This window comes from Diceros bicornis, unplaced genomic scaffold (genome assembly GCF_020826845.1).
Source record: "Diceros bicornis minor isolate mBicDic1 unplaced genomic scaffold, mDicBic1.mat.cur scaffold_196_ctg1, whole genome shotgun sequence".
Taxonomy (NCBI): domain Eukaryota; kingdom Metazoa; phylum Chordata; class Mammalia; order Perissodactyla; family Rhinocerotidae; genus Diceros; species Diceros bicornis.
Genome location: NW_026691087.1, coordinates 392,474 through 414,363, shown reverse-complemented (window position 1 = coordinate 414,363; position 21,890 = coordinate 392,474). Strand labels below are relative to the sequence as shown.

Sequence of the window (21,890 nt, the reverse complement as noted above, 5' to 3'; positions counted from 1 at the left end):
GTTAAAATAATTACTAACATTTTACAATAGTTACTGTGTGTCAGACACTTTCCTAAGCACTTTATATGGTAAATTTGGCCTTCAAACATTTTTCTGAATGCAACTCAAGTTAAGAAATCTATTTTATGTTCTCAGATACACACATGTATTCATAAAACAGTACCTCAGATTTCTGGCTTAACAGTTAGGTAAAGGCTAGTGCTATAACTGAAATAAAGAATAATGGAGAAGTCTGTTTTTGGAGGGGGAAGGGGGGAATGATGAGTTTGATTTTGCATATCGTGAATTTTAGATGTCTGTGTGTGGATCTGAGCTCAGAAAAATAATTTGGGCTATAGATAAAACATTTGGGAATAATCAATGCATAGATAAAAATTAAAGCCTGTGGACGGAGTGAGACAATCTGGGCACAGAACACAGAGTGAGAAGAAAACGAGGTTTACTTTAGAGCCGTGTACAAATCAAATATTAATAGTCAAATTGAGGAGGAAGAGCTGAGAAAGGAGCCTGAAAAGAGTGGCTTAGGACAGAGGAGAATGTCAGGGGAGGGTGTGGTCACATGGTCACAGAATTGAGGTGTTTTGTTTGCTTGTAAAATGACGAGTACATAAGAACGCGTAATGGACTGTGTCAAATACCTCTGTAAAGTCAAGTCAAGTAATAATAATAAAAGTTCCTTCTGGATTTAGAACACGCTTGTTGGTGGTGACCCTAGTGAGAGGTGATCTCTGTGGTGCAATGTGTAAGCGTTGTAAACGTGTGACTTAAACGAATTGTATTTAATCTATGACTAGGTAAAATTCACAAGTTAACATGTTTTTCAGGTAATATTCCCATTTTTGGATAGTTAAAGACCTAGTCAAAATTATAGCTTCGCCCACAAAGTCTGGTGTTGGAACTCTGCCAAGTGTGAAGACGTATTCTTCCATCACGGTAAGGATATGTGGATGAGAAGAACCACAACACAATGAAGACAACAGTCAAGTAAGAAAGTTCTTGTATCAGCACAAAGGAAATTTTGCAGGAGTTGGGGAATGAGGAGAAGTTGGAGGCATGGAGAGGGGAGGTGTGGGGAGAGAAGCAGCTGTCATTGTACAAGATGTGTGTACACTCGGCATTCTTGCTGTGCTCTTCAACTTGTAAGGTTTCCCGTGGATGGTTATGGCAGCTGTATGAGAACAAAACAGAAGTTGATACTTTTCTCAGTTGCCTTATACCTGGTCCCTGAAGTTCTAGAGCACAGGGAGGTTGTCAGTTGTGTGATGGGACAGATTTTCAGATTAGAGAAGATAGGAGAGAAAGGAAAGGAGAGCACTGAAGACTATTAAGAATAAAAAACTCCTTAAAGGGGATTGCCTACGAAGAGAAGGAGAAGCTAGGTTAGTATTCGGGAGTTTTCTTTGAAATCGAAATATTTCTTTTCTTGGAGAATGGAGATACCTGTTGGTCCACAACCTCAGGAGATCCCCAGATGCAACTCAAAACTGGCCCCCATATGCAGAGGGCAGGGAGAGCCTGAAGAAAGAGGCAGACTACTCCAGATTGGTAGGTGGCAGTTTTAATAAGCAAGGAATCTTACATGTGAGGCTTGTCTTGGGAGGCCCCAAGACAAGTAGATACCTGCAACTGCCCACCAGAATCTTAAAAGTTTATATAGAGGCCTTCACAGGGTTCAGTCATGTATACCGTCCAGATGGTCTCAGCAACATATTACTCTCTCAAGGCTGTGTCCTTGAAATGACTCCTAGTGTGGGAACGGTGGGCAGAACACACATCCCAAGGGCAGAGGAGGGGGTAAGGAGCCTCCGATTGCTGGTCCAGCTGATGGGTCAACCAGTTGTTCACATCCGCTTGATGACCTCCTCCCACGATACCTCATCTCTTGTAATGGGAGAGAAAGTGGAAAAGAAGAGAGCAATTTCAGGTAGGCTTATGGGTATGGTGGTGCAAAGTTGGGTTATCTTCTGAAGGCTTCTATAGTCTCTGTGAAATATATAGATAAATGTAGGCAGTGAGATAATCTCTTGGGAGAGAGAGAAATGACAGGAGGTGAGAGAGAGTCGACAAGAGAAACCTAGCAGGATTCCTGGGCAGGATTGAAGTCCCAGTCAGTTTGCAATGGTTTTAATCTCAGATGTGTGAACTTTCCCATCAGCCTCACAGCTTGCACAGGAGAGACAGATGGTTGGCTACGTCCTGGATTAGGGTATTGGGAGAGGTGTAACTAAAGGACAACAGGAAAATTGTGTTCAGAGTATTAGTAAAAGAATGACTAAACTAATAACAACAGACTGTAATTGGTAGGCTGGAATTACACACAATGACTTCAAAGTAAAAAAGTGTATCTGAATTTTTCAGTCCTGAACTCATCTTGAGCTGGACCTCCCATTTCCACTAAGGATAGTAAAGTAAATTTGCTGATTAAAGATAACTGAATCTTGTATTTTAAAATAGTCTCTTTGGGAACACATATCCCATGAATTCAAAGTTCAAAATTCTTTTTGTGAATGTTTCTCTTCATCTCAAGGAGTCTTGTCTTCATCTTTCTCAGATGGCTTGTTGATAGAGGAGTTCAATACCAATTGGTTGGGGGAAAAGGACAGTTAAATCCACCTTTTGTCTTTATTCTTCTCATTCTCTCTCTCTCCTTGGTTACTTCTCTCAATAGCTGAGATGCTTACCTCAGTGTCTTGTCTGAATAGGAACTATTGCCATATCACATTACCTTCTTTATTCAGGAACAATATTATGAAACAGGGAACTGATATACAGGAAGAAAGAGAGGGGTTGGTGGATTAATAGTCCCAGTGTGTTAGGAGAACAGATGTAGCAGAAATGGTTCAGGAAACAAGACAGAAGGAGAGGCAGATGTGTTCAGGGAGGATGATATTTGAATTTAGTATTGCAAAGCTGGGAAAGTTTTGTAGATGACAGTGTCCAGAGGGCGCCCAGAGGAGTCAACAGATGAGGTAAAGTGGAGATCTTGGAGACAACAAGGTGGTGATGCAAGACTGCTGTGTAATTTGGGTCAGCGACATTGCCTTAGAATCATCTAAGACAAACGTAAGAGTTGGAATGGAGATTGAGACCATGATCCAGAATCTTCAGTTAATGAGGCATGCATTCCAGATGGCAGTGGCATGAATTTTAAATATCATTTTCAGTAGAGACTTTCTGATCACCGTAGAATAATAAATTGAAAGGAGAGAGTATAGTATAGAGGCTTTTTAGAGCTAGCATTCAACAGGAAATTTATAACTATAAAGTGACCAAAGAGAGCAATGTTAGAACTTTCATGCCAAGACTTGCAAAAGAAGATATAATTTCTGATGTATTCTGGAAGTTTTGTCTTTGGTCCCCAAATGTTACATGGCATGGAGTAAATGTTTTCTTCACTTCCAAATAGATAAGAGGTAGGAAAAGTATAGATGAGCAGTTGGATGAAAGGTACCAAGGTGCCCTTCTCTCCTCTGCCCCTTTGCCTCTAATCTGGTAAGGTAGCAAGATTTGGAGTCACCATTGTTACTGCCAACAGCCAAGTCTGCACATATTTACATAACAGAATATGAAAGTGAGTTATGAATAGCAGTCAGTGTCATTTTCTTGTATTTTGATCAAAAAGATTTATAGAAATATCCTTGGACTAATGGACCTTGCTGGAAGTGGTTTCCAGATATCTCACCCTGCTGACTTGGACGTGAAATGCAGGAAAGCAGTGGGGGGTTGTGAGGGGACTGAAGAGACATAGGCAATTCCTGGCTCAATGTCAACTTCGAGAGGCTTTGAAATTTACTGTTTAATTGTAATTAACTAGTTAAGCACTTGATTTAATTACTAGTTGCTTCAATTAGAGGAGAATTTGGTGGGTAATTTTTTTAATTTCCAAGGCTTCATTTAGTGGGTAGATTCTATCTATTATAAAATGCATTTGCATGTAAGACTGATTTCTTCAATTGCTTTTTCATAAAGAATTCTAGAATTGACACTTTGAATAAAGTTCCATATTATGCAAAGCAATCTTTTTAAAAAATATATAAACCGAACTGTTCTGATGAATTCACGGAGTTATCATGTGGTCTCTTTATTTACAGTCATTAGAATTTATGCTGTTCTCAGAAATTATACCTTATTACATGGCTTATATTTTTAATGCTAAAGGTGTTGTCTAATTACACCATAATTAAATGTAATTTATCAAATAGAAATAAAGACAAAACCAGTAATCAGAGACTTTTCCTCCATTCATAGATATTCAGTTGAGGTGTATCGTGTAATTAGTTTACCACTGTTTACTCTAGAACAAGTAGAATAAAATTGTCATCATTTTTCCTTTCATCATCTGACAGCACACTTGGAATTCATTTGCATAGGTTTACAATGGAAGTCATTACTCCCATCACAGATCTACTGTTGTATAACCAGCAAGGAAAAAGTGAAGTTTATGAAATGGTAGAGATAAGAAGATGGATTTATTGTTGAATAAAAGAGTTCAAGTTTTCTTTTCTTTTTTGGGGAGCAACTGATGTTCACATAGAACTCTTGTGATCTCAGGTTTGGCCAAATCTCCAAGAAGACAGATCCTATTTACTCCCACACACACAACAAGGTAGGAAAGACAACTGAGACATGACTTACAAAGGAGATGGCCTGAATCTGGTGCTCGAAACTTATTCCCTCACCCATCCAAAGCAATAAAGTGATTACAGTCAGAGAGGCTAAGCAGTATGAGATTGAAGATTTCTTCAGAATTGGTATGCTCAGTGTTCTTCTCCCTCCCCAAGGTAGAGAAGTGTGTGCATGTGTTGGGGTGGTGGATTGTTTTCTTCTCATCTCAAATCAATTTAGAGGCACTGCATGAAAACCTCATGGAGACCCATCTATGTGTATCTGTGATTTGGATAATACAGAAGCTGAGGCAGGAGCTGCCTACCAAACAACTAAATAAAAAGAAGGATGCATTTCGGAAGTAAGTACACTCACACCAGTTACTGTCAAAGGTGTATATGTCCAGTCGTACTCTTTCAACAAGATGGGGTTACATTCATCTGTACCATATACATTTAATATAAAAGATTTAGCTTCCCAATTAGCAACTATATAACTGGTTTGAGTTCAGGATAAGGAAGCATCACTACCCCACCTCTCTACCGCGCCACCTCAATCCTTTCTTCACTCTTGGCTTTCTGGAGTAATGGTCTCTCTTAATCCATTTCTAATGGTTAACAGAATGGATGTTGGGGTTGGACACACCTGGAGTAGAATTTTGACTCTATTGCTTACTGATACATGAGAGGTTCTTGCAGTTTACTGAACTTCTTAGGCTTCTATTTTGCCATCTGTTAAATGGAGAAGATTGTAGTGCCTACCCCATGGAGTTACTGTGAAAAATCAGTACCTGTAAAGTACTTAGCTCAGTGCCTGGCACATGGTGCTAAATAGATGTTAGCTATTATATAAAATATATATTAAAAATGGTTGTCCACTCTAGAGTAGCCTAGTGTCCCCAATCCTATCCCAAAATACAGATTCAGGAGTTTCTCCTCTGAATTCAGTTGGCAGTCTTGTGATCTCTGTTGGTGTTAAAAAGTCTCGAGTGTTGCTGGGAGATGTCGCACTGAGCAGCTGAATGATATAGAAGGGGAAGTCTCATATCCGTCCTATGGTTAATGGGCAGAAGAGGCTTCTGCATAAAGTCAGGAAAATATTTCTGTTGGTGAATTGAGTTGGCAGAAATATCTGTATGTAGCTACCAAGTGTTCTCACTTAAATGGTTCATGAAATGACCAGCTGCGTCAGTTCCCTGGCACCCCTATGGGTCCGAGGCATTTGAATGTGTCTCTTAAAAAAGTCTTCCTCCAGAATCTTTCACCGCGAAATTTTCCAAAGATTATACTCTGGAAACTGTTTTGGGAGTGACACTCCAGGGGTTTGAATCCTGGTATCCTTTTAACTTCCCTTTCTTAACCCCATCTGAGCCAAAGCTCAATTTCTCCTATTTTTTCCACAACAGGACTTAGTGAGACATTGAGAAAGACCAGATGTTAGCAACAAAAAATATGTTTACATTCCTAGAGGATAAAAAGAGAGTTGGGGAGGCTGTTGCTTTTCAAACCACAGCTCGTGTATAGTTTAAGAGAAAAAGGAGGTACTTTCCCACGATACTTTCTCTTTATGCGTCAGATAGTTTCACTTGTTGCAGAAAAAAAGGAAGTGAGGAAGAGATGAAGTGAGGAGGAGAAAGAGAAAGGAAGGTAGAGAGAATCTTTTTATTGCTTGTTACATATATGCACACATACACATTTATAAATAGCTAGGCAGCCGTCACTCACTGTGTGCTAGGCTCTGTGCTAGGAGCTTTTTTCCTAATCTGAATCTTTCCTTTGATCCTAAAAAAATGGGATCATAATCTCTGGTACATACTAGGAAATTATGGTTCAGAGGAGTTAAATACCTTGCCTAAGTTTACATGGCTAAGTAAGGGGCGGAAACTTACACTGTCTCATTCCAAAGGCCATGCTCTTTGCGCTATACCATGATATCTCTGATTACTCGTTTAGTTAATTTTTATTCCTTATGTAGAGATGACCAAAAAATGGGTATTCATTTGGAAAAAGTAACATAATGATTTGGACATTGGACAAATATCTATCATATCCATCTTGATCCTTTAAAATTTAAACTTCCTTAAGATATCATTATCTGTATTATATTTTGAAAATATTTTTATTTATTTCTCATCTTCATTAAAATGTACCATAATTATTATTTCACTGTTTAACACAAATAAGAAAGAACATAAAAGAAAAAAAGCCTAGTATTTTATTTTATTTTTTTTTGTGAGGAGGACTAACCCTGAGCTAACATCTGATGCCAATCCTCCCCTTTTTTCTTGAGGAAGATGGGTCCTGAGCTAACAACCGTGGCCATCTTCCTCCACTTTATATGGGACTCCGCCACAGCATGGCTTAACGAGCAATACGTCGGTGCACGCCGGGGATCCGAACCTGCGAACCCCAGGCCGCCGCAGCAGAGCGCACGCACTTAACAGCTTGTGCCACCAGGCGGACCCCAAAAGCCTAATGTTTTTATTGGCGTCAGTATGTGCTTATCTCCAGTGGAATTCATGTATCTTGATGTACATCTTGTTGTTTTTGCTATTACTAAATATCTAAACAATTTTCTATACTTTGCACTTAATTTTATATGTCTTTTTTCCTATTCGTTGCTGACCGGAGCAGCACAGGGACAGATGATGATGGGGCATTATGAGTGTAGTGGAATTCCGGGTTAGGGCCACCGCTATTACATCAGCCATTGACGAGTCACATTTCCATGTGAATATTTTCTAGAATTTTGGGAGGATATAGAAACACTGCTATGGAGAGAAGATAATTTCTACCTTTAAAGTTGCTTAAAACTAGTGTTTTACTTAGGAGTCTTTTCCTTTACATATTTAGGTTAATGTGTCTACATTTAAGAGTTCTTTCCTTTTCAATATTCATGTTTTGGTTTTAGCACCTTTTCCGCGCAAAAAGCAGAAGGAAATTGCTGCCGTCCATTTTCAATTTCCCTTAGGATTCAGAAATTCTGTACGCCAGAAACTTAAATCTCAAAATATTACGGATCCACTTGAGCACTGTCCGAGTGAGGAGGCTGAGGCAGCGGGGTGAAAGTAATGGATGAATGCTTATTTCCGTCTCTCTTTCTAGACCACAAAATCTAGAAGCAGGGTCTTCTGCTTTTTCTCTTGGTGTGGACGACAACTTGGGGCTCCCCCCTTCTCAAAGTGAGCGCTCCAGCAGACAGACAAGAGAAAACCAGTAGGTGAAAGTTATGTCACATCGTGAGTTATTTCTTTTTTGAAAATTATTTTTATTTGTTTATCGTCCCGCTTGCTCTCAGAGCACACACAACTCAAAAGTAACATAATTGGTTGGAAAGAGCATTGGAAACTTATCTCCCTCCCCATGGATTCCTGTCTCCCAAATTGGAGTCAAGGTTAAAATAACCCGGTGCTGATCGTCATATCATCTAATGCTGTCTAGACACGGTGAAATGTTCTCACGTGCAGTTTTGCAGACAAGAAAAACACAGGTTTGCATAAATTGCTGGCTCAACCCTTCTGGGATATGATTACAAAAGGAGAACTCTGATTTTATTTCTTATATATTTTACAGCAAGGAAAATGAGGGAGTGAAAGCCATTTTGTGGACTCTGTTCCATGGGGCAGGAGCCTTGCTCCGTAGAGTCCTCAATGTCCAGGATGAGGGTAGAAAAAAAAAATTCTATACATGCTCAATTTTAACTGTAGTGTCCAGGCTCACTCTTTCCTCCAGCTCATATTTCGTCTATTTTTTTTGTCATCATATTCCTTGCTGGGCCCCTTCTGCTTAGAGCTCTTTTTAAATAAAGACACTTACAAATTTATTTTTTTTGAGTGATTGGGAAAATCCTTTGTCTCCATTTTCACCTGCTCTATAGCAAAACTTTTGTCATTTGCTTTTTTATTTCTGTTCCTTTCCTTCTATGTACTAGTGGTTTTTGACATAGGTCCTATGCTGGATCCTTTTTCATTATGATTCATCTTGAAAAGACATGAGATCTTCCCAGGTCAGAAGTCTATAGGAGGGGTGTGTGTGTGTGTGTGTGTGAGCACACAAGCGTGCATTTGATTCAGGCTAAAGGGACTGTCTCTGTTCCTAGGTCATGTGTGTGAGTTAAGCGATCCTTCCTTGTGCTTCAGCTGATATATCTGGGGGTGTGGGGCCTCACTTGCTCTCCACCCCCAGCAGAGAGCCTGTGCAATATCTCATTCAGGCCATTTTCTGATCCAGGTCCTACCATATGACATTCATTGGCTAATATTGGTTGTTATTGTTATTACAAAGTTATCATGTGTTTTTGTATTATTAGGATAGTGAAATGTTCTGATTATGTCACTGAGAATTGCTTACATTTAGAATGCCGTGGTTGTCATTTTGTGTAGGGCCTCTATGGCAAAAATCAGATCCCCAAATATTCAGAAATAGTGTTTTCCTGAATAAAAGTATTCAACTATAACAGAAGTCTATACTTTTAGAAATGAAAAAGACCAATGATTGTTTTTTAAAAGATAGCTCATAGGTTCCCGTGTGGAAAGTTCTGTAGCTAATAAATAGCAGAAAATGAGTGACTTATGCTGTTATAAATTTAAATTATTTTCTCAAATCATATATATACGTAGTAACCAATCAAGCAGATCAGAAGGGCTTGTGATGCAAAGTAAAAATCACTACCCTCTTCTCTCCTACCCCCTGACCCACGGCCCAGAGGAAGTCTTTTAAAATTGTTGTTCTGTTTATGATCTTCTTAACTAGATAATGTGATCATGCCTCTATTTTCTGCTTTACCAACTTAATAAAATATCTATTGATTGTTTACTATAAAGAGTCGTTTTCATTTTACCTGTCATTTTTCAGACATTATTTTGAGAGTATAAATTTGAGATTGGGGCAAAAATTAGATCGGTTGAGACAGAACGGGCATAAAGGAGTCAGAGACAACAAAAATTGTCAATTCTGTGGAGTTTTGCTCTAAAGGGGATTGGAAAATGGGTCTATAGTTGGACAGAGATGTGCAGTCAAGAAAGGTTTTTGTTTTCATTTGTTTCATTGGGACTAGAGAGCTTACATGTTTGTAAGTCAACGGAAATGATCCAGGAAAGACGGAAAAAGTGTTTTATTTGTGCAGAAACTATTCTTAGCACCCTAGCTCTATCTGTGCCTATGTCTATCTATAGCTATATAGCATATCTACACGGATATATTCATTGAATCCTTACAACAGCCCTGTGAGATATTATACCCATTCTACAGGTAGCAAACTTGGGGACTGACAAGTAACATTCTCAAGATCACAGAGCTAGTAAGTGGCCATGTCAGGATTCAAATTAGAATGTCTAGATTAAAAACCAGAGGCATGGATCGACTGCCTCTGATACCAGTTCATTTTTAATATTTCTGTTAAGTAGCTTTTACTTCTCCCACTGGAAGACTTTAGTATCTTCTCTTTGTAATTGGCATTCTGAAGTTTTGCACTATTTTATCCAGTTGTGGTTCTTTTTTGTTGAACACCAGAAAGGCCATTTCAATCTAAAAACTATGGCCGGTTCAAATCTGTGGAATTCCCTTTCATAGTCCTCATCAGCACTCATCATTATCATCATTCCCTCCTCATTAGTTTTCTGTTGCTATGTAACAAATTACGACAGACTAATGGCTATTTACAATTTCTCAGTTCTTTACGTCAGAAGTTCAGGTGGGTTCAGCTGGGTTCTTGGATTAGGGTCTCACAAAGCTGAAATCAAGGCGTTAGTAGGGCTATGTTCCTTTTAGGCTGGAGGGGAGAATCTGTTTCCTTGCTCATTCTGGTTGACGGCAGAATTCATTGTCGTGTGACTGTAGAACTGAGTCTCCTGTTACCGTGCTGACTCTCATCCGGGCACCACTCTCAGCTCCTAAAAGTTGCCTGTATTCCTTGGCACATGGCCCCACTCCATCTTAAAAGCCAGCAATGACATGTTGAATTCCCTTTATGCTTCAAATCTCGACTTTTTCTTCTGCTACCAGCCAGAGAAAATCCTATGCTTTTAGAAGGCTCATATGGTTAGATTAAGCCCACCCAGATTAATTTAAACTCTCCTGATTGACAACCTTACTTACGTCTGTAAAATCCCTTTTGCCATGGAACGTAACATAGTCACAGGTGTGACATCTCATTATATCTTGTCATATTTACCATTTTCGGGGTCAAATTTGGGATTCTGGGGCTACCATGTCCACTCTCCCTTCATTTTTCTCTGTTCCCTTCCACTGTCGCATGTTGGATTTCGTAGAATGCTCTTCGGTATTGTTTATGTTTTCTTTCATATTTCCCATCTTTTTGTCTTTTTCTTCTATATTTTAGGAGATTTTGTTTTCTTTTCAATTTCCTTCTCTTTTGGAGAAATTTAATTTTTTTTCTAAGAGGTTTTTCTTGTTTATTTTTTAAGCAATGGTATTCTGATATTGTTTTATGGTGTAATATATTCTTGAACTCACTATTACATAATTAAAGATTTTTAAAAGTTGGTTTCTGTGTTCTGAATTACCTGTTTTCTCTGGTGGTCACTTTTACTATGTTTATTTTGAATTTTAGCTTTTATGTTTCTGGAATTATATATAGTGATTCTTCGTTATGTTCATATTGAAGACAGTGTTATTGAGAGAGTGTAGTGGGTTTCCTTTGACTCTTTTTAAATAGGTCTGTTTCTTTAGGTGGTTGAGAATTTCACCTTGGGGCAAGGTATGGGACTAGATGGGGCATTTTACTGATAGACCTTGAGGAGCACAGGTAGAGAGCTATCTGATCAACTGTGGGCCAAAATGTAAGAATAAGAATTTTTGGAGGGTACTTACTTCAGAGTCATACTTCGACTTTCTCTAAACAGATGATTTCAATTTTTTTTGGAGTATGTTATCAAGTGTCATGCCTGGGGGAAAGCCTGGCTGTCTATGCAGAGGCTCTGGAAGAGAAATTAGGTTGCTGACTGGTAAATTTATTTTATATAATATTTTTAATGAATTTTCCTGTTTTCAATGTTATTTCTCACTTTGGTTCTTTGTTGCATCAGTTGACTTTGAGCCCAAATCCTCCCCAGGTTGCTTTCAAGTGAATATTTTCACAACTACTCAGCAGTATTTTTATGGTATATTCTGGCCTGTAGTTTTTTCCCCTCTGTTTCATCTGTCAATCTGCTCACATATACCTTCATCTTTGAAAAGTTTGTTCTAATCTCTTGTATTCTCTGATGCACCTCTCATTCTTTTCTTTGGTAGGAAATTATTTATTTTGTATTTCAAAATCTTCCAAGAGTAGTTGTAGGGGTAGATAAAAGGCAAATACATGTTTCCAGCCTTCCATCTTAGATTGGATGTGAAAGTATGACTTTTTTTAACAAATAGATGGATTGGTTAAGTATATTCTGAATTAGCTCATTTTAGCATAGTGATTAAGACCACAAATTTAAAAAGACTTCAGTTTAAAACCAGCTGTACCACTTGCTAGCTGTACCCCATTTAACTGAATATTTAACCACAGTTACCTCAAGAGTACAATGGTTGAAACTATTAGTTGAGATAACACAGGATTGACATTTAGAACAGAGTCTATCCCGTGTTAAGTGCTCAATGAATAGTAATTACTATAATAGCAAGATAATGACAGAGAAATAACTGTGTGATCAAAGTAATATGGGTTATTTGGTTTATACCATTGGTATGATCATTATCATTATCAAATATTGATTGAAACCTATGATGTCATAAGCAATGAGAACACAAAGATATAATGGTAAAAAATTGTTTTTCTCTAAAGATAATTAAAAATAGTTGTTGTGTGTAATACTTATGTATTATTTTTATAATGGTATAAGATCTTCCTTTGAGGAAATAGTTCCAATTTTATAATGCTTATGTATAGTAAAATATTTCATTAACAGAAATTATTTCAATTAGGTTCTGTGTTTCTTTTCGATGGGTAAACAAATATATTTCTTATTTATATAATTTTTTAAAGGAAACACTGTTGAATATAATATATATCTGAAATATGAAAGTAGCTTACAACTTACATAATTATTTTAGTATATATAATAAAATAATTCTAATATATATAAATATAGTCTAATAAGTATTATATTTTTATATGTAATAATAAATACGTATATCCTAGGCAAAGGGCCATGTTATTCACTATATCTCTGCTCCCTTGGTCAGACAAAAATTAATTCTAGTTAATGGGATGCTGGATGATTATTAGCTTTGAGAGTAGAAGAATATTGCTTCACTTTGAAGTTCTAAGTCATTTATCACTATGTGCTTGGGAATAATTCTGAGACTTTGTACGCTAAATAAAAAGATCAGAAATACAAACTAGATGTGTTCTGTTTAGGAATACATTAGGGAAAAAAGGATGTGTAAGTATACAAACAGTGGCCAGTTCACCCTTGGAATTTCATTTTTGCTATTCAAAACATGCTAGGTTATTATCTTAGCTTATGGGAGCTGTGACTTACTACAACATATTACCAGGTCTATGGTAGCACTGAAAACATTTTGTCTTTCATGCTACTGAATTTTAGAATTTTTAGTTTTCATCTGGAAAGCATGAATATTGTTACATAATTTATCTATTGCTACAGAAAATATATGAATTTACGAACTGGAAATCTTCCATTATTCATACCTTACACGATCTCTTTAGCATTTGTCACATTTGACAACATTTTGTTTAGAACTTCTTTTTGAACTCTCAATTTTGCTTCTTTTCCCACTTTTTTATTGTCTGTATTGCTAGATCTTCTCATACCTTTGATTATCTTCTTACTCTATATCCTTTTTTTGAGGAAAACTTATCCACAACAATCATTCAGCTACCATCACAAAACACTAACATTTATCACGCCTGTGAATCCTGCCCAGTCTATTTTCTAAACTGTAATTCTCTGTCTCCTATCATCTATCGTCTATCTTTCTATCTACCTGCCTACCTACCTGTCTATTCCCAGCTTTTTTACAGCTATTTTACTGGAGATGTCTGCCTGAATGTCCTGGGAGGTATCTAAAACTCACCAGGTTACAAACCAAGAGAAGGCTTATTTATAGCATTCTCTATTCAAAAACGTTCCCCGTTTACTCCGTACAACATGTCCACTGCATCCAACAACAATCTCTGAATCTGCTACTTCTGACAGGTTATTAGCAATATCATCAAACCAGTTTCTCAACTAGTAAATTCAGGGTCTTGTCAATGTCTCAATTTTCTTTTTTTTTTTGACTTCAACTTTTACTTTTTTAAAAAAAATTCAAAAATGATCACAACTTACTTTCTTCAGATTTATGACCAAACCATATTATTTTGTATTGAAGATATTTTTTAAATGTCTTCTTATTCCATTCCATTCTGACCTCCACTTTTCAAGTCTTTATTACTTTTTGCATCCTTTATTGTGTTTCTTTTTACCTATTTATATATTCTTAAAATCATTACAGAGAATCTATTATGAGCTAGTCACTGTGCCAGGGACTTACTTCAGATAGTAGTCAAGGAAGCCCTCTCACATGGTGACATTTATGCCAATGATAATGGGAAGATGATCAGAAGCCAAACTATTCTCACATCTCCTCCCCCTTCCAACGCTACTTCCTATCATTCATTCTCCACAGTGACTTCAGATTATTTTTTTTCTAACACAGGTCTTTAAACACAAATATTGCTAAAGTGCTCAAATTTATTTAAGGACTCCAATTACTTATGATGTGAAATCCAAATTCCTTTAAGGCAGACCTCTGCCTTCTGTGCCAGCATGGATTCTTTCCTACTCTTTTTTTGTACTAGGACAAAGATTTGTATTCTCCAACAAAATGTGAACAAAACAACACAAAATAAAAATAAAAACTGTATGTTATACATTGTTCTTTGCATGTACCTGAAATGCCCACCTACTCTTGTATGCCTACCTCAGCCTTCAAGACTCATCTCAAGCATAACATCTTCAATGAGGCTTCCCTGAGAGAATTCGATTCTTCTCTATGCTCCCACATGCCCTCAGCTTCTAGAAAATACCTCTATTATAGCACCTGTCACATTAAAATTCAATCATCTTTTACATGTTTGTTTATTCAACTAGATTGAGCTTATTCAAGTCAGGGACTGAGATATTCATTTCTGCTATTTCTAGCATTGAGCACAAAGCCCGGCCTATTAGATATTTATTACAAGTTTGATGAATGGTTAGATGGATGGATGGAGAGATGAATGACAAAAATTTGCCTTTTTCCAAAAATAATTGCTTTGAATATATCATTAGTCTTGCTCTCATTTCAATGCCAACAGTTTCAAGAGATTTCAATGACATGACTTTTCTGACCCTAGAAATAAATTTCTATATTTTACAACTCCAACACAAAGAGCTTATAAAAACTTCTCAAGTTGTGCACTAGATTCTTTTATATTTTTAAGATTTGAGGCATGGAGGGAGGGATTAATGGAAATTCAAAGTGGGTTTGAAGGACATAGTAGTTACTTGTAAATAAGAACATTCTGTTTATCTTCTTCTAGTTCACTAAGGAAAAAAAATGACAACAACACTGGGGAAAAATAGCTCGTGCATTTTAGATCACAACAAACAAAACTAATAAACAGCAAACCACAGAGACCTGTCAGCTGAAAGGAAGACACAGCATTCATTTTATAAACAATTCACTGGCATGTCAACAGACAATCTGGCAGGGAAAGAAAGTGAACAATATTTTTCAAGAAATATCTATTTTGCTGAATAAATCTTGAGCAAAATATTGTGTGAACTGTATGGATATGGAGTAAGGGCCGTGCAAAGTGAAGAGTTCATATTTCCAACATGAAATATTTTTTTGTTGTTGAGATACATTTCCTTTGAAATTTGAAAATTATTCCAGTGTCATTAATAGTAACCCCTTTTCTACAATAGAACATTTAAATAGATGTTACAAAAGATTCTTCTCTTTCTAATAATGATGAGTCAGGTATGGTGATAGAAATAGTAAGATACAGGCAATTATCTTCATATTAGCAGTATGATTCAGGGGATAACAGAAGGAAGCCATAACATTGAAAACAGTTTAGAATTATTAACATGGAGACCAACTGATGTGATTATCCCCTCAACTTATCAAGAATTACAAAGATGATCAGATTGAACATTTAAAGTAATAGGATCCTTGTCATAGATTGAGTTCTCCCAAAAGAAGATTCTTAGATTTTGATTTAGGCACAGAGTATTTATTTGGGTGGTGATCTCAGAATGCTGGAGTGAAACAGTGGGGGGAGTGAGACAGGGATGGAGGGAAACCCAATCAAAAGTGGGTTCTTGAACTGGTTATAACTCTAGGCAACTGGGCTCAGTCTTACTGGGGACCCTTTGGGGAACTATGTAGAATGAATCTCAGAACAGTCCCTCCAATGAATATGAGGCTGGGACATCCACCTACTGACACCCATCTTTCACTGACTGAAGGTTGCTCCTGGAGATGTATGTTTACCGCACTTATGGACTGTGCCTTTAGAGTAGGACACTTTGGGAGCTTGAGGAGGGGAGCCTGCAGTATGTGCAAGAACTGTCCATCACAGCTATAGCTGAAGGTAGAGCTGGTCCTGCAGCGTGTGGTGTGGGGCACCAACAGTATCCAATGTATATGTGCATTTGCACTTAAATTTATAATTTCTCAAGCAGCTACTTTAAATATAAGGATGTATATTTCTGTAATTTAATTGCTCTGAGATCAAAAATAACCCAGTACTTAAAAATTTGCAAAATTTGAAACAAATTTGGAAAAGTCATAATGTGCCACTCATGACACATATGTGGTAAGTACATTCTAACATCTTGTTGTTGCTATTAACTAACAGGCTGGAGATAATTTGCTCTGTGTAATTCTGAAGACATCATTTCAGTGAAGATCTCTTCTTGTAATTCTTCAAGACGTTTTTCTTTGAGGGGATCATGCTAACAAAATGGAAAAATGCTTCTGACATCTAAAAGAGTATCTTTGCCATCCATCCTTTTGTTGTAGGTAGAGCAGAGCTCCTCTTGGGCATTGGAACAGTAACTAATTTTTCTTTTCTTTTTGCTACTAAGCTATGTCTTAGATCCTCTATAAATATTATGTCATCAAACTTTTAACTTACAATAGTCATAAAATTTTTCAACAAATACGTATTTCATTGTGAATAAGTCTTGAGCAAAATATATGTGAACAGAAGTTGGTTACCCTGTTTCAGGCGCTGTTCTAAGGAAAGTATCTGTATTAACATATTTAACCTTAATTAAAATACTGTGAGGTAAGAAGCATTATTTTCCTTATTATGTAGGTAATGAAACTGAGGCACAGTAAGGTTAAGTAGCTTCCTAAAGGTCATAGAGTTGCTAAGTATCTGAACTAAATTTCAGACCCGACTGTCTGATGCTGGAGTCTGTGCTTGTTAACAAAGCTACTAAGTGGCAATATCAGGATTTAAATCAGAGGGTAATTTAAACCTGGATTGATCTGATTCCAAAACCTATATGTTAATGGTTATTCTGCATCACGTTGCTTCAAAATCACCACTTCAATCCTCCTCTGTTTGTCCAACAGACTGAGTTTTCGAAGTGCAAATGGTGTCGCATCTCACCTCATCATTTGTCTGTTTGAAACCCTTCAAGCCTCCCCATTACTTGAAGGATCAGGCTCAGTTCCCTTTTAGGTAGTTCCTTTTTACCTGCTGGCTTCACATGCTGCCAATCTTTGAATGCCACATTCTAGTCACATTGATTTTCTTGCAACTACTCGTTTCACACTTCCCTACCTCCATGATTTACACATGGTACACATTTACACATCTTTGGAATCCTTCTCTGACTTCACTTGGTTTCACCCCATTTTTCTTTATAACATTAAGGTATAACCACTTTATGAATATTGATTTTCATCTGAGGCAGGAAACGTTTTAAAGTGAAATGAGACACTATTAAAAAGCTATGTCAAGACAAGTGTAAACCAGCACTGCTCAGGACAATATGGGACTCATGGTCACCCCATTGATGAAGGTCTTCCTGTCTCCTCATCTCTCCTAATTTGAGTTAGGTACTCCTTTCTGTCCTTGTATCTTATCAATGTTATATGCTTTTAACGCGCTACTGAAATTAACCCTTTTTGAGAGTCTGTTTCACTAGAATGGAAAATTATTGAGGATAGGAGTTTTATTTTGCTCACCTTTGTACTACTTTCCAAGCTCAATTGATTGTAGGTACTCCATGAGTATTTGTGTAATGAATGGACTCAACGTACATTTCCAAAAGCTAACTACAGCAGGAGAGGACAGGTTTATAGGACTTTGGTTTAGTATACAGAAGTGGTAGCACTGGGTACTGGTGGGACTGATGTAAAAGGGATGGCCAAATTAGTGGAGGTTAAATCAGATTAATTTTTTGGCAGGGCTAAGGATTAGGGTTTGGTCTCAGATGGAGAATTATCTGGTTTGAGGTGAGATTATATACTTTTGTCAAAACTGGATTAGTGGGAAGGACTGAGGTTACAGTGAGGGATGAAGGTAAGAATAAGAAATGCACGCAGCCCAGAAGTTTTGGCAGGGTCGGAGCTAGTATCAGCTTTCTCTCATAGTGAATTTAAACATGTCAAAATAATAGTATCTTAAAGTAATAATCATTTCCTTCTCTGTGTTCTGATTATATGTGCATATAATAGATATATGTACAAATGATTATTATGTATTTCTACTGCTACATCATATTGTATATGTGTGTGTTGGTATCTATTTGATTACATACTTGTTTCCCCCATTAAGCCATATGCTTCTTGAAGGACTAGGGACTATGTTTTACACATACTCTTTTTCTCTTTCCACCAGATCCATTGATGTGCCTGACATATAGTAGGCATTTAACTAATTATTTTAAATAAATGAAAAGTTTTCTCTATTTAACTGAGTCCACTTTCTATGTTTGATCCATCAAACTGCTGATTGTATCTTCACTAAATATGTGTTCAATTAACAACAACAGAATGTAATCTTATATTTGTTTTTGGCTAACTGATGAATTTATATTTTTCCATTACTCTACTGTAAGCATCATGAGGGCAAAAGTTATGTCTGTTGTGAATATTTGTATCCCCTCTGGTGAATATAGTGATTGGTACATAATAAAATTATTTTTAAAAATGTTGCATGAATGAAAAGTTGAAATGTGCAGATTTATCTTTGAAGAGGATAGGGTCTTTGGTGGGCTGACTTGGGTTTTCTAAGTGGAGTCCTCTCTCACATTTTTCATCCAGGATCTTCTCTATTCTTTGGACAGTTCTAGTGGCTGAGAAGTCAGTTCTTGCCGATGATAGTGAAAAATGTCGTATTTTCCTTGGTACCATTCTCACGACTTTTTTCCCCCCTGAGGTTATGTGTGTGGAAGCTTCAAGTTCAGAGTTAATTCATACATTTTGCAAGTATTTATGAAGTGGGTTAGTTATTTCTAGCATTCTGCCATCTTCCCTTCCTGGTCTGTTTTTTTCTGTTACTGACATCCTTACTTTAAGATCTCAGGTCAAGTGACTAGCTCCTCTCTCCCTCCCGCCCCTGACCCACTCTTTTTGAGAAATACTTCATGTGTTGGAATTATGACACCTTGAGTCTCGCCTTAAGTGAGAGGGTGGGAAGTGAGATGCAAACTACAAGCTTGAACTTAAGCTCTTACCAAATTTCTACTCTTATCTTTTAATAGATGTTTATTGAATAAAGGAATGAACCAATGGAGACTGAAGCAAAGATAATTGATAACTAAGATCTTAGGCAGCATTTATTAAGCAGCATTCAGGGGTGAAAGCCATGCTTTACTGAAGTTTTATATTTCCCATTTTTTGTTGTTATTGTTTGGTTTCTGATAGGTAATGCTTTTTATGTTTTAAGAGGCTAGTTTCTCCTCTGAATATTAAAAACATATAGAATTAATTTAAAAATTACATATTACTTTCCTTTCAAATGATCCTTAGATAAAAGAATCTAGACAGTCATCTATGCTTCAGTCTAACCCAAGGCAGGAGCAATTGTCCTCTCTTGCCACTTTCCATTATTTCTGAGTCATTATGCACATAGTTCCACAGCCATATCACAGTTTGAAGAGAGAAGATAATACACCAACTCATCCAGAAAAAAACCCCATATTTAATACTCATATACTTAGCGCATGTTATAACAGTTTTATTCTGTAGTATACAAAATATAGCGTATTATTCAATTCGATCATTCATTCAACAAGCATTCCTTGAGTGCACATTGCGTGTCAGGTACTATGCCAGAGTTTGGGATGTAGAGGAGGATACAAGGTTGACCTACAGTCCTTGAGGAACTTTGGTGGAGAAGACAGGTACAATGCAACTGGATTAAAGGAGTAGGGAAAGAGGATGATATTTTTTCTTCTTGAGAAGATCATAGACAGTGATCTTTAAAACACACACAAAGTAAAAGAATAGATATTTGTTTGAGAAAGCAGAGCTGAGCGGCTGGAGAATAAAGGAGAGGCCAGTGGGGAGCAGAGTGACTTGATTTGGGGGTTTTAAACATCGTGTTGCAGAGACAAAATGATGAAGGCTGGCCTGCCGGGTGGAGAGACCGAAGTAGGTTGATGCCTGTAATACGCTAACCAGGACGTGACGAGCGTCTGAAGCAAAGCTCTGGCGATGTGATCGAGAGGAGGGGGAAGTAGGGGGCTTGCTTAAGAGCAAAAACCCATTTCACGTGTGTGGTGAAGGCGACTGAGGGTTTCAGGAAGGCCCCGCCAGTGCTGGCTTCTTGCTGCTCGAGCGTCACGACCTTCTCTTGACCTAACGTTCCCAGGCAATCTTTCTCCAGGTTGCCACAGTACTTTTTTCCTGAAAGCGTATATCTTACAAGAATATATGGCGCCGTTAGAATATTACCTCGGAATGGTCACACCTAAGGGAAAGTGTGATAATTTTACCCATATTGGTAATGATAGTGAAATACTCACCCTGGAGAAGAGACATTTCCTTCATGTATTAAGTAAAAGTCACTAATAGGCAATGACGTTTTATGTCCTTGTCTTTGCCACAATAACTGGAAAACAAAAGTGTGTATGTTTTTAGAAATCTTAACATAAATTCTATTCACACCGCAACACAGTTCTCATTGCTATGGTAGTGTGTATATATATATGTACTTACTTCGGTAGGTAGGTGGTTACTTAGAGCCTGTAGTATCTACAAAAAAGCAGTTAATGAGGAGTCACGATCTGAATTCTTGTCCTGCTTCTGCTAAAAATGTTTATAAAAACTTGAACAATTTATCTATGTAGCCTAAGTTGTAGATAATCTACTTTAAAATATACAAGTACCCTAGAGAAGGAAGAGGTAAGGAGGTAAGGTTTAAGTAAAAGGACTAAATAAAAATATAAATAAAAAGATCTTGAGATAAAGAATCCTGGGTTATGTTTTTGGAGTTGTCAATGATTCGTTGCCTAGAGTAACCAGTTTATCTGAACACTATGAAGAAACTGTTGAAATATGTGAACTCTAAAATTATATGATTCCAGAACATTTTATTCATTTAAATAACTCTATTTAATAATAGTCAAAATATAATAACTAATGTTTATTGAGTATTTCTTATGGCCTAGGCAATGTGTATATTGATTATCTCACGTGCTTCCCCAACAACTCACGGCGAATCATGACTATTCTGTTTTAGAGAGAATGAAATGCGTTTCAAGGAGACATAACAAGTCTCAAGTCATAAATGGTGGCGCTGAGGATCATATATGTCTTGAGATCATGTACCCACACGCATACATACACACACAGTATGTTTGCAGAACTAAAATGAGGCAGAATATTGTAAAATTGTCTGATGAATTTTAAATGTCTTGATAATTATTTGAATAAATATTTGCCTGTTGTTGGGTAGTGGTCATATTTATTGATTTTCATATCTCCAGCAACAATTAAATTGTCTGGCACATAGCTGCTCAAATAATATTAGTTAAAATGAGTTAAAAGATCTGAATATTGGTAAACAGTATTGTTCTTGGAATTGTTGGATATATGTCTGGGACTCTTGATAGACAGAGTAGATTTGGTTATTCTATGGGACAAAATCAGCTTTCCTGGCCCAGGATGATGGTGGAGGGAACCATAAAGAATTGAAGGAAAAGAGAAAATAAAACAATCCATCCACAGAACTAAGCACTGAGATGTTGGAATAATATTTATATAATACTTTGGGGTTTTTTCTATCAACTGTGTTGTTGCCAGACCAAATATATTTTTATT

The 21,890-nt window shown here is 37.0% G+C and overlaps 2 long non-coding RNA genes across 3 annotated transcripts in view; both read left to right on the top strand.

Moving 5' to 3' along the window:
• The first annotated feature begins 630 nt into the window (after nucleotides 1–630).
• Nucleotides 631–7,786, top strand: LOC131402630 (uncharacterized). Its single transcript, XR_009218830.1, has 3 exons — nucleotides 631–984; nucleotides 4,846–6,145; nucleotides 7,710–7,786. It is a non-coding gene; the product is annotated as an uncharacterized LOC131402630 (long non-coding RNA).
• Nucleotides 7,787–11,470: 3,684 nt separating this feature from the next.
• Nucleotides 11,471–21,890, top strand: part of LOC131402622 (uncharacterized) — a 32,447-nt gene continuing 22,027 nt past the window's right edge. For both annotated transcript variants that reach the window (XR_009218825.1, XR_009218824.1), the window contains exons 1-2: nucleotides 11,471–11,569; nucleotides 16,465–16,628. This is a non-coding gene — a long non-coding RNA (uncharacterized LOC131402622). The remainder of the gene's footprint in view (nucleotides 11,570–16,464; nucleotides 16,629–21,890) is intronic.